The sequence below is a fragment of the Piliocolobus tephrosceles genome, chromosome 4 (assembly GCF_002776525.5).
Source record: "Piliocolobus tephrosceles isolate RC106 chromosome 4, ASM277652v3, whole genome shotgun sequence".
Taxonomy (NCBI): Eukaryota; Metazoa; Chordata; class Mammalia; order Primates; family Cercopithecidae; genus Piliocolobus; species Piliocolobus tephrosceles.
The window spans coordinates 51,712,189-51,728,229 of NC_045437.1; positions in this window are offsets into that span (position 1 = coordinate 51,712,189).

A 16,041-nucleotide genomic window follows, 5' to 3' on the forward strand; every position below is an offset into this window, starting at 1 on the left:
TATAATATAGCAATCCCACTTCTGGGTATGTAACCAAAGAAATTGACATCAGTATGTCAAAGAGCCTGCACCCTCATATTCATTGTAGCCTTATTCACAATAGCCAAGACATGTAAACTACCAAAGTGCACATGAACAGACGAATGGAGTTTTTAAATGTAATGTGTATACACAGTGAAAGACTATTCAGCCTTCAAAGAGCAGGAAATTCTATCATTTGCAACAACATGGGTGAACCTAGAAGACATTATACTAAGTGAAATAAGCCAGGCACAGAGAGACAAATACCATATAATCTCATTTATTTATAGAATCTAGGAAAAGTCAACTCATAGAAGTACAGAGAAAAATGGTGGTTCCCAGAAGCTGGGGGATAGGGGATAGAGGAAGAAAGGGGAGACAATGGTCAATGGGTACAAAGTTTCAGTAGGCAAGAAGAATAAGTTCTGGTGATCTACTACATGGAATGATGACTATAGTAAATAATGATGTAAATTTCAAAGCTACTAAAAGAGAATTTTATATGTTCTTACCAGAAAGAAATGTTAAATATTTGAGGTGACGGATATGTGAATTAGCCTAATTGATCATTCCACTAAGTATACATGTAGAATCACACTGTACTCCGTAAATCTGTAAATCCACACTATACTCTATAACATCACAGTATACTCCATAAATACACACAATTACTATTTGTCAATTAAAAAGAAAATAAAACATAAGAAAAAACACAGAGTCACTATCATTTATACACCTAAAAAAAAAAAGAAAAAGAAATTGGGCTGAGATAGTAAAGTGGCAATACAGCCAGGATGCCAAAAGGTTCAAATTCTGCCTTGGCCCAGTAAGCGTTGCTCTATATCCTCACCACCATCTGCATCTCTCCAACTTTGTGGTTTCCTATGGGGTATATATATACATAGGACAATGAGAACTGGGAAATAAGACTGCACTTTACCATTTGCCAGAAGCATATCACCTGCAAACCAGAGTTTTCTGGTAAATTGGACAAGAGTCCTTGACATAAGCTTAAGCTCAGTGTGGTCTTTTCCTTTCAGTCACCAAGTTAAACGTGATGAGAATTCCCAAATACAAAAATGTGTTTTTGAGAAGAACCTGGCTACCTAGCCATCAAGAAGGGGAAGAAAAAACAGGTCTGAGCCAAGTTCTTATTCTAATCATTGTTTAGATGGAGAAAGCAGCAGGGAGAGCCATATTCACGAGTGGGACTTCTCCCACTGGAAAATGTGGCCCCCATGAGTGTCCTGAAATCTGACCAGGCTATTTCGTATAATCTCCTCTTGGAAAGGGAAACACATTAGTACCAGGCATTTTCTCCAAGGCTGGCAAGCTGTTTCTTCCTAGAAGGAGCTGTCTCACCTCTTCACCCTTTATCAAGTAACAGTAATGGTTATGTTTACCTTACAGGGTCATTGAGAAAATTATTTTTATTTATTCATACCTTATGATTTTTTCAGAAAGGAGCTAAGACAGCTGACATGAATATGTAAGAATATAAGATGATACAAGAAATGGAACTAAGGAAAGACAGGAAAAAAAAACAAGACAGGACATAAAATGGAATTCAGAATGAAGCTAACTTATTTCATCTCATAGAGACAAATCATGCTGATTGTGTGTGACCACTGGTTCTGTAGTTTACTTTTACAAACTCTCAAAACTTTGACTTTTCTCATCTATCAAAAGAAGATAATAAATCCTACTTTGCAGGGTTGTGGAGATATGAAGTATCTTGTGTTCGGTTGGCATCTGCAGAATGTTATCTTCCTTCCCCTCTCTTTCCTCACTTCGATATCTCCTTTCCATTTATTTCAGGTGGTAAAAAATCCTGTGAGAAACTCTTGCAGTTCACAAAATTGACCTTTATTTGTCATCTTTTTTAATAATAATCAGCAGCAATACAATATCCATATCAATTTCAAAAGGTTGCATACAACTGTATTTGCTAAAAAAAAAAAAAAAGAAAAGAAAAAATATCTTTTTTTTGAAGGTGTGAACAATAACAAAACAGAAAAGTAGCTTTAAAAAGTTGCCCTGAAGCACTCTGAGCCATTAATGTCATATGCAATATAGCAGAGTTGGGTTCTTGACAGAAGGTTAATTAGTTCTCTCCCGTAGGATGGCATTGCTATAATTAAACCAATAACAACAAGGAAAAAGCACCCCTGGCAATTTAAGACATTCTGACAATAATGAGAAATGGCAACAGGCACTACATACCAAGGCTATTTTCTAGTTGCTGTTGTTTAATCACCATTGGCACAAGAAAGCAAGTCCTCCCATGCCAGATAATATCTGTCCCTGAGAGAGACCTATTTTCAAGAGAAGGTAGGTATTTCTGCCTTATGCTAGACTTTCCTTTACAATTGCCTAGTAAATGAAAGCAAGAAGCTCCAAATGTGGATGAAACATTGTTTCTGTCAAAAGCAGTACCATATATCATTTCCCCTGGTAATGATATGATTCACAGCATCTCTTCTGTGCTGACTAATTATAGTCAAATTCATGCATATTCATATCTAGCCTTGGACAGGGAGGGGTGGAGAGGAACCTCTATACATTAGACCGCTTGCATGGGCAGATTCCCCTAATGGAAGCACTAAACAAGATTTTTAAATTTTTCATTTTTAATTATTATAGATACATAAAAGCTGTACATATTTATGGAGTACATGTGGTATTTTGATGCAAGCATACGATGAGTAATGATTAAATCAAGGCAATAGGGGTATTCATCACCACAAGCATTTGTCATTTATTTGTGTTAGGAAGATTCCAATTTCACTCTTTTAGCACTAAGCAAGACTGATGCAAAGGCTGCTGTTCTGAGCATTCACGACATCCACTGCAATGTCTAGAGGGCACATTTTTCTTTCCTCCATTCAGGCATGATGGGTACACAGTTCCCCTGAGGACACTTGGCTCAAAATCCTGGAGAGGGTCCAGGGAAGATGTATTAGGCAGCCTGGACTCATTGTGATATCCTTAGAAAGGGTTTGAAAGTTCAAGATTCGAAGAAGAAAAACAATATGTGTGATCACACATATCTCTACCCCATCACCAAAGAAACATAAAAACAGACACATGCCCTTTGAATCCAATATTTTGAAATGAGGACGAAGGACGTAACCTCCAAAGGTATAAAAAGAAGTAAATGTTGTGTATGCTAGTGGTAATACAGTCCCCAACCTGGTTTACACTGAAGACTCCTTTGGGCTGGGGGTGACCAATGGAGTCCTTGATTCAAACACCACTCTCTTCAAGGCTCAGCTGAACATCTAGGGGCTCATGGCTCAAAGCAACCATAAAACACAGAACCAGACAAAGATGGCTCCTCAGAATATGTTCAAGCTTCTCAGAATCTTTAGTCTGAGCTCCAGTACTGTCTCTCTGCTAAGCCTTGGCATGACTTTAGAAGGTCACTGGTACTAACAGCTCCTAGGACTATACTTCAAAAGAAACCTGGGTGCTGACTATGCAGGATCAAATAAAGAGTTGTGATTTAACTAAAACTTCATTCCAAGAGAATTTGGATGCCTATCTTTCCTTCCACAAGCAATTCTGAATCCTCCCTGTCAATTCCCTAGTCTTAACCCTATTTTCAGAGTAGCACATAAACCAGTGTTTTCCAAGCAAATAAAGGATTCTGCTCAAAGGAAGCAAGTATATAAGTGGTTATACTTTCTTCAAAGATCGAGGACATTTGCAGACATAATCAATGGGCTTTGTAATCTGGCATGCTTGGAACATATCTTTAGTGTCACTGGGGGTGCCAATGTTACACCCATATGGTTCCTTACATATGACATTCAAAAAAGTTCACCTGCTTGGAAATAGTTTATAAGAACCTTTATCGAAATGTGATTCAAGGCAAGGTGTCAGAATGCTTCTGCAAAGCTTCAGAGTCCTGAGGCAATTAAAATGCACCCTTAGCTAACCTTGGATAATTTACTAGAAATTTCAGTTCTTATACAATCAAGAGCATGAATTACTAAATTCAAGACTCTGTAAGGGATACTACAAACCATCGCTGACCTCAAGTAGATTAAAATCTAGGTGAAAAAATGAGTGTAGGCTAGGCACAGTGGCTTATCCCTATAATCCCAGCACTTTGGAAGGCCAAGGTGGGTGGATCACTTCAGTCCACGAGTTCAAGACTAGCCTAGCTAACATCATGAATCCCCATCTCTACTAAATATACAAAAATTAGCCAGATGTGGTGGTGCATGCCTGTAGTGCCAGCTACTCAGAAGTCTAAGGCAGTAGAATCGCTTGAACCTGAGAGGCAGAGGTTGCAGTGAGCTGGGATTCCACCACTTCACTCTAGCCTGGGCAACAGAGAGAGACTCTATGTCAAAAAAAAAAAAAAAGTAGGTGTGTTACTCCATTTTTACACTGCTCTAAAGATACTACCTGAGACAGAGTAATTTATTTTAAAAGGAGGTTTAATTACTCAGAGTTCCACGTGACTGAGGAGGCCTCAGGAAACTTACAATCACAGCAGAAAACAAAGGGGAAGCATGGCACGTCTCACATGGCTGCAGGAGAGACAGAGAGCAAAGGGGGACCTGCCAAACACTTTTAAAACCATCATCTCTCATGAGAACTCACTCACTATCATGAGAACAGCATGGGGGAAACCGTCCCCATGATCCAATCACGTCCCACAAGGTCTCTGCCCTAACATGTGGGGATTAAAATTCGTGGAGGTTACAATTTGAGATGAGATTTGGGTGGGGACACAGAGCCAAACTATTTCAGTGAGTGTTGCAAAACAGCCTCAGTACAAAGCAGAATGTGATTGATGCCACAGGACACTGCGAATGGAAGTCTCAGTCTGTCCAGACATAGAAATCAAAGAAAACCCAGAGACTTATTATTCCATTCCTAAATAACACTAAACTCCTTCTACACAGAAAATATATATATATATATATATATATATATATATATATATATTACTTATTCTTCATTGATTGGGCTCTAATCAATACTCATTTAAAATCAACAATTCATTGTGTGGTCTAATGCTATCACTCTTAAGTAGCCACAGCTATAAATTCACCAAGATCATGAGGCCAGTAAGAATGGGAATGAGATGTTCTGGCGGCATCATACCCCCAGAAGATAAACCAAGTCCTCAAGACAGTAAGTGTTTGACATTATAAGAATTTTAACCTTGTTATCTTTTATTTAACTGACAGGACTCATGGGAGAAATGCCAGACCCTCTAAACGGAAAGTTCATTGATCGACTCTAACCTCAATGTTTAAAAATACATAACATCAAGATAAAAAAGCCCTATTTGGGGCCTAACCAAAGACCATTTAAAACTCAATTAAGTACTTAGTAAGTATTTATTGGTTACCGAAAAAATAAAATTGCTATTCACATAATATATTTTACCATTCGGGTTTCCCACAGTCAATTATTATTTATTCTCCAAAATAGCACGGCACATATAAACTAACACATTACATATGGGAAAGCGTATGGATTCCAGTCTCTTGACTAAGTGACTAAGGTGTATTCCACATGCTGCTAAAAGCTGAATTCTTGGAATGTGTATGTCTCAGTCCATGTGCCGAGCCCTACCAAGTTATAATTAGAGTGCCATTGGTACCATTACATCTATACTAACTTAAACAAAATCACTACCAAGGAACATTTAAATACTAAGTACTCTTCCATTCTTCCACCTTCTGCTTTCTCACTTTTTACCCTAACAAAGTAACTCACTCATGCCTCAAAATGTAATCAAGATACGTAGATGATTATAGACCATGGGTAGGTCCCTTTTTATTAAGTTGAAACATACAAATTAGGTCATATTTTTAAACTATTCTAATTAAATGATTCCAAGCTTCCTTATCAAGGATGAGTAACTTTCTTTCCCTTCCTCTGATAAGTCCAACACCTCAGAGTGGATCCAGCAGGAAATCAGTCCTCATGATGTCTCATGGAGAAAACCACAAAATCAATCTTAGCATCCACCTTGTATAGGGACATAGTTTCTGCTGTTGTCATATCCAGAGCCATTATGTGGTGTTGCTGAAAATAAGTGATCTAGCAGCTCAGCAGAATCATGGTCCACTGCTGGGAAACATGCAATGGACTCGGCATGTCCCTCCCTCCACTGACACTGGCATTCTAACAGCCTGCTTCAGTTCTATGTACTGAATAAAGAGCTAGAGGAACTGTGGCCATATCAGTACATGCCCACCTGCACTAGACACAGTGCGTGCTGCTTGGACCCCCTCAGCCTTAGACAAGTCTTTTATACCTAGGCCACAGAAGCCCTAGCAATGGCTCAAGGTGTTCCCATAGAAGAAAGCTGAGACTTCTGCTGCCACTGGTGCTACTGCCACCATTGCCACTATATGGACCGGTGGACCCTCAATCCACAACTGACAAGGAGAAACCGTGCACTGGCTGGCTGGACCCACAGAGGCCTTGACTTCCCCAACTGTTTCCCAGAGCGACTAGTTACACAACCCAGAAGTGCAGCGGGTATGGGTAGTTCTGAGCTGCCTCTTCATGTGGCCTCTACAAAGACATCCCAGTGGCTGAGTAGTCAGCTGGGCATGGTATGAAGCTGTAGTCCATGCAGTAACATGAGCCTCACTGTATTTTCTCTCCCTCCTTCCCTGTCTCACATCGTTTTTTCCTCCTTACTCTTGCTTCCCTGGAATGGTACTCCCATGAAGTACAGAAAAGCACATTAGCTTTTGCCTCGGGCTGTTTCCTAGTGAACCTAGGCTAAGACTGCATCTCTGTTATTAAGATGAAGAGCCCCAGATTTCTAGTAAATGGAGAAAATTTCTATTGCAACTCTATTTATTCTGTATCATTGTAGCCTGTACTCCCAATGCTACTGCAGTTAGTTACACCGTATTTTCAGTACACAGACATACACACACACACACACAAACAGAGTCACATTATCACCAAGAACATACCACACCCCCACCCCAGGGCCAGAAGAGCTAGGACAGAGGAGCTTCAATCATTAACCATACTGTGTTCAGATGTCCCCTCCCTGCCAACCCCATGACATTGGTGTCACTTTTGAGAGTAGAGGAGAAAGCATCTCCCTCCTCTAATCTCAAGAGCCACCTTATTTCCTGTCTTAAAAAGCAGTGATACTTCTTTCAGGGAAAACCTCAGTGCATTCTATGAAGATGAGGAAATCATAAGTATTCAGAAGTCTGTTTCAACTGAACAATTAAACTCCTTATATTCCTCTCCATTTCCTTGTGTGTCATCATAGAGCATCACAAGACGGATCATGACAAGGAGATATAATTCTCCCCTCATTATTGTTTTGTCAGGACAAGGCCTACTGGAGGACTTCTTAAATTTAGTTATTTGGTACTTAGTTATTTGGTACCTTAATTTGGAAAATTAAGGAATTTCTCACCAAAACCATTCAGACCTTTCTCCCTTCCTGGCATTGAGCTCATTTCTTATATATGAATATATAAAAATATTAATATATAAAAATATGAATATATACACTCGTGTGTGTGTGTGTGTGTGTGTGTGTGTATATATATATATATATAAATGGTGGCTCACGCCTGTAATCCCAGCACTTTGGGAGGCTGAGGCGGGTGGATCACCTGAGGTCAAGAGTTCAAGACCAGCCTGGCCAACATGGTGAAACCTATCTCTACTAAAAATATAAAAATTAGCTGGGCATGGTGGCACATGCCTGTAATCCCAGCTGCTCGGGAGGCTGAGACAGGAGAATCGCTTGAACCCAGGAGGCAGAGGTTGCTGGAGTTGTCCAGCCTGGGTTAACAAGAGCAAAACTCCGTCTCAAAAAATAAAAAAAACACTCTGAATACACATGAATCTAGTCTGAATAAAACTATTAAGTGTGAAAGACAGCAACAGAAATGGTTATATATTAGCTAGTCAATACACTTGCATAGATTCATTGGCAGAAAGCCTGGTCCTGAAGTAATTGACTGTCATTTGACAACTTTTGGCCAATGTACACTGAGCATCTACTAAGTGCCAGGCACTGTACCATGTGCTGGGGAAAGGAGAAGCAAAAATTCATGCCTCTTTCCAGGAGAGAAACACATTGGAAAATTGTGCTTGTTTTGTGTTTGGTTATCATTAATTTTTTTTCTAAAATTCTATATTTTTAATGAGTAAATACTGAAACAAATTTATATCATTGTATATCATTCTGAGTGCATTTTGGATAGTCATAAGAACACATAAATGCCTTTTTACACAGTTATAATTAATGTTCACAAAATATTTTTCAATAAATATTATGTCATATATATCATGTAATTCCCTGAACTTATATGTTAGCATTTCAGTAATTGTTTGTAATAGTAATTTTATCTGTTTTTCTGTTTCTATATATCTTATGAAGGTGACAACCTCCTACCAGAGACAATGGTACATTGGGTTATTGTTCCTTTTTTTTTAATGTAGGTTTTGTTTTGTTTTCTTTTGTTTTTTCAGATAGAATCTCACTCTGTTGCCCAGGCTGGAGTGCAGTGGTATAACCATAGTTCACTGCAACCTTGACTTTCTGGGTTCAAGCTATCCTCCTGCCTCAGTCTTCCAAGCTAGGATTACAGTTAAGCATCACCATGCCTGGCTAATTTTTTAAATTTTTGTAGAGATGGGATCTCACTCTCTTGCCCAGGCTAGTCTTGAACTCCTGGGTTCAAGCTATCCTCCTTCCTCGGCCTCCCAAAGTGCTAGGATTATAGGAAATGAGCCACTAGGACTGAACTCTTTTTAATGTATTAATCAGTACACCTCATTGCTATGGGCATTTTTTAATAATCACTCTTTTATATTTTTGGAATATACTCCTCAAAATGTGTGTAACTTTTATTACACCATGGTGGATGACTGCTCAGAAGACTAGAACAATAGAGAGCCTCTAACAAAGCAATTAATGGGCATGTGTCCCTTGAGACTATCAGGTTGGATCAGTTATAATTATTGGTAATTCAAGTTGCTTTCATTTTCATTTCCTCAATTATTTTCAAGGCTACACATTTCTTCCATATGATGTTTCATTTACTACATTTCCTTCCATGTAAACCATCTGTTCAAATCCTTTGAGAGTTAGCAGTGAGTTTCTGTGAGAAATAGGAGGAGACAAGGAGAGGCCTAGGATATGGTAGGGCTTATGTGGTTCTGACAGCCAAGGATAGGGCCGCCTTCTGTGTGACCCATGTCCCAAGAGGAAGCAGAAGAAATCAAGGGAATTCTAGGCTGGCCAGCCCAACTTCCACACAGAAAGCCAAGACCTACACCCAACAAAGGGAAATTCCCCAACCTTTTTGCCAGTTCACAAATCACAGAATAATCTGCGGGAGCTGGCATTTTTGAAGGCCTTTTTAAGCATGCCTCACAAATCCTGAATAAATCTGACCATCCCCACTTTGCAAAGGAAGGAGCTGAGTCACAGAGGGTTGGCTGACTGACTCTGTAGGGACAGCCTGTTAGTGGGAGAGCTGGAGGCAGGAGGCAAAGTGCCTGAATTCTTGTGCTGGGCTCAGGGAGATGGAGCTGCTCTGCCTCTTTATTGTGTCCATCAAGAAACAGACAACCAATTGTGACTTCCCCAAGCGCCACAAAAGAGCAATTTGCTACTTTGCCAACACCGAGGACTGAATAACTGGCCCTTGTGCTGAGAGTATGCAGAACCCAATCCTCTGCACCAAGCTGAGAGCAGCCTCAACAGGCTCACCAGCCACATCACATGCAAACCAAATTCCTGGCTGGTAAAAAGTCCTCCAACGTAGCTAGAGACGGCTTGGGTATGAAAGGAGGAGTCATTAGGTTGTCCATTCCCTCCATGTTCCAGAAGAAGAAAATGAAAAATGCATCGTGCATAAAAGCCACGTTTTTTAAAAAAATTAATTCTAATTTCTGAATCACATATTGGATTCATTGACTTTTCAGAGGCTTATAGGCAGTATGAACACATCTGTCAATTGAGCTGATCCCCTAGTTGCTTAGCCAGCTTTTCGCCTGACATTCTTATAAGTTATAGGACTATACTATTAGTACCCAACAGACTGATAGACATTTGACAATGAATGGATGTTTTCTAAAGAAGCTAGACACTCTAAAAATCTGTTTTTTTAATGTTTTTCAACTTTTATATTAGTTTTAGGGATACATATGCAGGTTTGTTATATAGATAAATTGTATGTCACAGGGGATTGGTGTACACATTTTTTCATCAGCCAGGTAATAAGCATAGTACCCAATAGGTAGCTTTTTGATCCTCACTCTCCTCCCACCCTCCACCTTCAAGTAGGCCCCAGTGTCTATTGTTTTCTTCTTTGTGTCCATGTGTACTCAATGTTTATCTCCCACTTATAGGTAAGAACATGTGGTATTTGGTTTCTATTCCTGCATTAGTTTGCTTAGGATAATGGCCTCCAGCTCCATTGTATTGCTGCAAAGAACAAGATCTTGTTCTTCTTGTTGGCTGTATAGTATTCCATGGTGTGTATGTACCACATATTCTTTGTCCAGTCTACCACTGATGGGCATTTAGGTTAATTTCATGTTTTGCTATTGTGAATAGTGCTGCAACGAACTTCCACATGCATGTGTCTTTATAGTACAATGATTTATATTCCTTGAGGTATATATCCAACAATGGAATTGCTGGGTCAAATGGTTGGCCTGCTTTAAGTACTTTCAGAAATCTCCAAACTGCTTTCCACAGTGGCTGAACTAATTTATATTCCCACTAGCAGTGTATAAGCATTCCCTTTTCTCCACAGCCTTGCCAGCATCTGTTACATTTTAATAATAACCATTCTAACTGATGTGAGATGATATCTCATTGTGGTTTTGATTTGCATTTCTCTAATGATTAGTGATATTGAGCATTTGTTCATATGCTTGTTGGCTGCATGTCTGTCCTCTTTTGAAAAGTGTTCATGTTCTTTACCCACTTTTTACTGGGGTTGTTTGGTTTTTGCTTGTAAATTTGTTTAAGTTCCTTATAGATTCTGGATATTAGACTTTTGTCAGATGCACAGTTTGCAAATATTTTCTCCAATTCTGTGGGTTATCTGATTACTCTGTTGATAGTTTCTTTTGCTGTGCAGAAGCTCTTTAGTTTATTTAGGTCCTATTTGTCAATTTTTGTTTTGGTTGCAATTGCTTTTGAAATCTTCATCATGAAATCTTTGCCAGGGTCTATGTCCAGAATGGTATTTTCTAGGTTTTCTTCAAGAGTTTTTATAGTTTAAGTTCACATTTATGTCTGTAATCCATCTTGAGTTGATTTTTATATATGGCATAAGCAAGGGATCAGGTTTTATTCTTCTGTATATGGTTAGCCAGTCATCCCAGCAACATTTATTGAATAGGGAGTCCTTTCCCCATTGCTTGTTTTTGTTGACTGTATCAAAGATCATATGGTTGTATAGCAATATTTCTGGACTCTCTATTCTATTTCATTGGTCTATGTGTCTGTTTTTGTACCAGTGCCATGCTGTTGCAGTTACCATAGCCTTGTAGTATAGTTTGAAGTCAGGTAACATGATGCCTCCAGCTTTATCCTTTTTCCTTAGGATTGCTTTGGCTATTTGGCCTCTTGTTTCATTCCATATGAATTTTATAATTTTTTTTCTAATTCTGAGAAGAATACCATTGAGTCTGTAAATTGCTTTGAGCAGTATTGCCATTTTAACAATATCAATTCTTCCTATCCATGAACATGGAATGTTTTTTCATTTGTGTCATCTCTGATTTCTTTCAGCAGTATTTTGTAATTTTCAATGTTGACATCATTCACCTCCCTGGTTAACTGAATTCCTAGGTACTTTATTATTTTTATGGCAATTGTGAATAGGATTCTGTTCCTGATTTGACTCTTGGCTTGGCTGTCATTCATGTATAGGAACACTAGTGATTTTCTGTATGTTAATTTTGTATCCTGAAACTTTGCTCAAGTTGTTTATCAGTTGAACGAGCTTTTGGGCCAAGACTATGGGTTTTCTAGATATACAATCATGTTGTCTGCAAACAGGGACAGTTTGACTTCCTCTCTTATTTGGATGCCTTTTCTTTCTTTCTTTGCTTGATTGCTCTGGCTAGGATTTCCACTACTATGTTGAATAGGAGTGGTGAGAGTGGTCTCTTTTTCTCGTTCTTGTGATCAGAGGTTAATGCTTCCAGCGTCTGCCCATTCAGTATGATGTTGGCTGTGGGTTTGTCATAGATGGCTGTTATTATTTTGAGGTATGTTCCTTCAATCTCTAGTTTGTTGAGGGTTATATTCATTCATTTATTCATTCATTCATTCATTCATTCATTCGAGATGGAGTCTTGCTCTGTCACCCAGGCTGGAGTGTAGTGGCACGATCTCAGCTCACTGCAACCTCCACCTGCTGGGTTCAAGCAATTCTCCTACCTCAGCCTCCCAAATAGAGTAGCTAGGACTACAGGTGTGCATCACCACCACACCTGGCTAATTTTTGTATTTTTAGTCGAGATGGGTTTCACATGTTGGCCAGGCTGGTCTCAAACTCCTTACCTCAAAAGATCTATCCACCTCAGCCTCACAAAGTGCTGGGATTACAGACATGAGCCACCTCGCCAGGCCTTGTTGAGCATTTTTAACATAAAGGAATCCTGAATTTTATTGAAAGTCTTTTCCACATCCATTCAGATCACATGGTTTTTGTTTTAGTTCTGTTTATGTGACAAATCACCTTTACTGATTTACATATGTTAAATCAACCTTGCATCCCAGGAATAAAGCCTACTTGATCATTATGAATCAGCTTTTTCATATACTGGGGATTCGGTTTGCTAGTGTTTTGTTGAAGATATTTGCATCTATCAACAAGAATATTGGCCTGAAGTTTTCCTTTTTGTTGCATCTCTGACAGGCTTCAGTATCAGGATGATGCTGATCTCATAGAATGAGCTGAGAATGAGTCCCTCCTCCTCAATTTTTTGGAATACTTTCAGTAGGAATGGTGCCAGTTTTTCTTTATACATCTGGTAGAATTAGTCCGTTCAGACTTTTATTTCTTCCTGGTTCAATCTTGGGAAGTTGTATGCTTTCCAAAATTTATCCATTTCTTATATGTTTTCTAGTTTGTGCACATAAAGGTGCATGTTATAGTCTCTGAGTGGTACTTGCATTTCTGTGAGGTGGGTGGTAATGTCCCTTTGGTCATTTCTGATTGTGTTTATTTGAATCTTCTCTTTTTTTCTTTAGTAGGCTAGACAACAATCTATCAATCTTATTTAATCTTTCAAAAAGCCAACTTCTGGTTTTGTTGATATTTCCTCTGGTTTTTTTACATCTCAATTTTATTCAGTTAAGCTCTGATTTTTGTTATTTCTTTTCTTCTGCTAACTTTGGGGTTGGTTTGCACTTCTTTTTCTAGTTTTTCAAAGTGTGATGTTAGTTGTTAATCAGAGATCTTTCTAGCTTTTTAACGTGGGTGTTTAGCATTATAAGGTTTCCTCTTTACACTGTTTTAGCTGTGTCCCAGAGATTCTGATATATTGTATCTTTGTCCTTATTCACTTCAGAGAATTTCTTGGTTTCTGCCTTAATTTCCTTGTTTACCCAGAAGTCATTCAAGAACTGGTTGTTTGATTTCCATGGAATTGTATGGTTTTCTTAATATTGATTTTCTTTATTTTTTTAACTTTTATTTTAGGTGTGGGGGTACATATGAAAGTGTATTATATAGGTAAACACATATCATGGGAGTTTGTTGTGCACATTATTTCATCACTCAGGTATTAAGCCCCGTACCCAATAGTTATCTTTTCTGCTCCTCTCCCCTCTCCTCCTACCCTCCCCCATGAAGTACAGCCCAATATCTGTTGTTTGTTTCTTTGTGTTCATAAGTCTATTTTTGAACAGTTTGAATAGTTCATAAGTCTATTTTTATTAGGACCACAGGCACTGTGGTCTGAGAATGTGGTTGGTATGATTTCAGTTTTGTTTTTTTTTTTTTTTTTTTTTACTTGCTGAGAAGTGTTTTGTGGCCTACTATGTGGTTGATTTTAGACTATGTGCCAAGTGCAGATGAGAAGAATGTATCTTCTGCTGGGTTTGGTTGAAGAGTTCTGTCCATGTCTATTAGGACCATTTAGTCAAGTGTTCAGTATAGGTCCTGAATATTTTTGTTATTTTTCTACCTTGATGATTTGTCTAATACTGTCAATGGGGTATTGAAGTCTCCCACTATTATTGTGCAGTTGTCTAAGTCTCTACATAGGTCTCTAAGAATTTGTTATATGAATCTTAGTGTTCCTGTGTTGGATGCATATATATTTAGGATAGTTAAGTCTTCTTGTTGAATTGAACCCTTTACAAAATAATGCCCTTGTCTTTTTGATGTTTTTATTTAAAGTCTGTTTTGTCTAAAATTAGAGTAGCAATTGCTGCTTTTACTTTTCAGTTTCTTAAAAGATATTTCCCCATCCCTTTACTTTGAGCCTATGGGTGTCATTGCATATGAGATGTGCGATGGATCTCTTGAAGACAGCATACCACTGGGCCTTGCTTCTTTATCCAACCTGCAACTCTGTGCCTTTTAATTTGGATGTTTAGCACACTTACATTCAAGGTTAATATTAATATTAATATGTATGGATTTAATCCTGTCATCATGTTGTTAGCTGATCATTATGAAGACTTGATTGTGTAGTTGCTTTATAGTGTCAATGGTCTATGTACTTAAGTGTGTTTTGTGGTGGCTGGTAATGGTCTTTTGTTTACATATTTAACACTCTCTTAAGGACCTCTTATCATGCATGTCTAGTACTGATGAACTCTCCTAGCATTTGCTTGCCTGAAAGAGGATCTTATTTCTCTTTTACTTATAAAGTTTAGTTTGACTGGATATGAAATTCTTGGTTGGAGTTTCTTTTCTTTAAGAATGTTGAATATAGGCCAGGTGCGGTGGCTCACGTCTGTAATCCCAGCACCTTGGGAGGCCAAGGCGGGCAGATCACCAGGTCAGGAGGTCAGGAGATCAAGACCATCCTGGCTAACATGGTGAAACCCCATCTCTACTAAAAATACAAAAAATTAGCCTGGTGTGGTGGCAGGCAGGCATCTGTAATCCTAGCTACTTGGGAAGCTGAGGCAGGATAATGGCGTGAACCTGGGAGGCAGAGTTTGCAGTGAGCCGGGATCGTGGCACTGCACTCCAGCCAGGGCGACAGAGCGAGACTCCTTCTTGGAAAACAAATGTTGAATATAGGCCCCCATTTCTCTTCTGGCCTTTAGGGTTTCTGCTGAAACATCCACTGTTAGCCTGATGGAACTCTCTTTGTAGGTGACCTGCCCCTTCTCTCTAGCTGCTTTTAATATTTTTTCCTTCATGTCAACCTTGGAGAATTTGATGACTATGTGTCTTGGGGATGGTTGTCTTGTATATTGATAGTATCTTGCAGGGGTTCTCTGCATTTTCCGAATTTGAATGTTGGCCTCTCTAGTGAGGTTGGGCAAATTTTTTAAAGTGACAATATCCTCAAATGTTTTCCAAGTTGCTCACTTTCTCTCCCTCTCATTTAGGGATGCCAATGAGTCACAGATTTGATCTCTACATAATCCCATATTTCCTGGAGGTTTGGGTTCATTCTTTTTATTCTTTCTTCTTTTTAATGACTGAGTTAATTCAGAGAACCATTCTTCAAACTCTGAGATTCTTTCCTCAGCTTGGTCTATTCTGCTGTTAATACTTGTGATTGTATTATGAAATTAGTGTGTTTTTCAGGTCTATCAGATCAGTTTGGTTCTTTCTTCAAATGGTCATTTCATCTTTCAGCTCATGTATCATTTTATCATACTCCTTTGATTCACTGGATTAGGTTTCAACTTTCTCCTAAATCTCGATGATCTTCATTCCTATCCATCTTCTGAATTCTATGACTGTCATTTCAGTCATTTCAGCCATTTCTTCCTGGTTAAGAACCATTGCTAGAGAACTAGTGCAGTTGCTTGGAGGTAAGAAGATGCTCTGGCTTTGT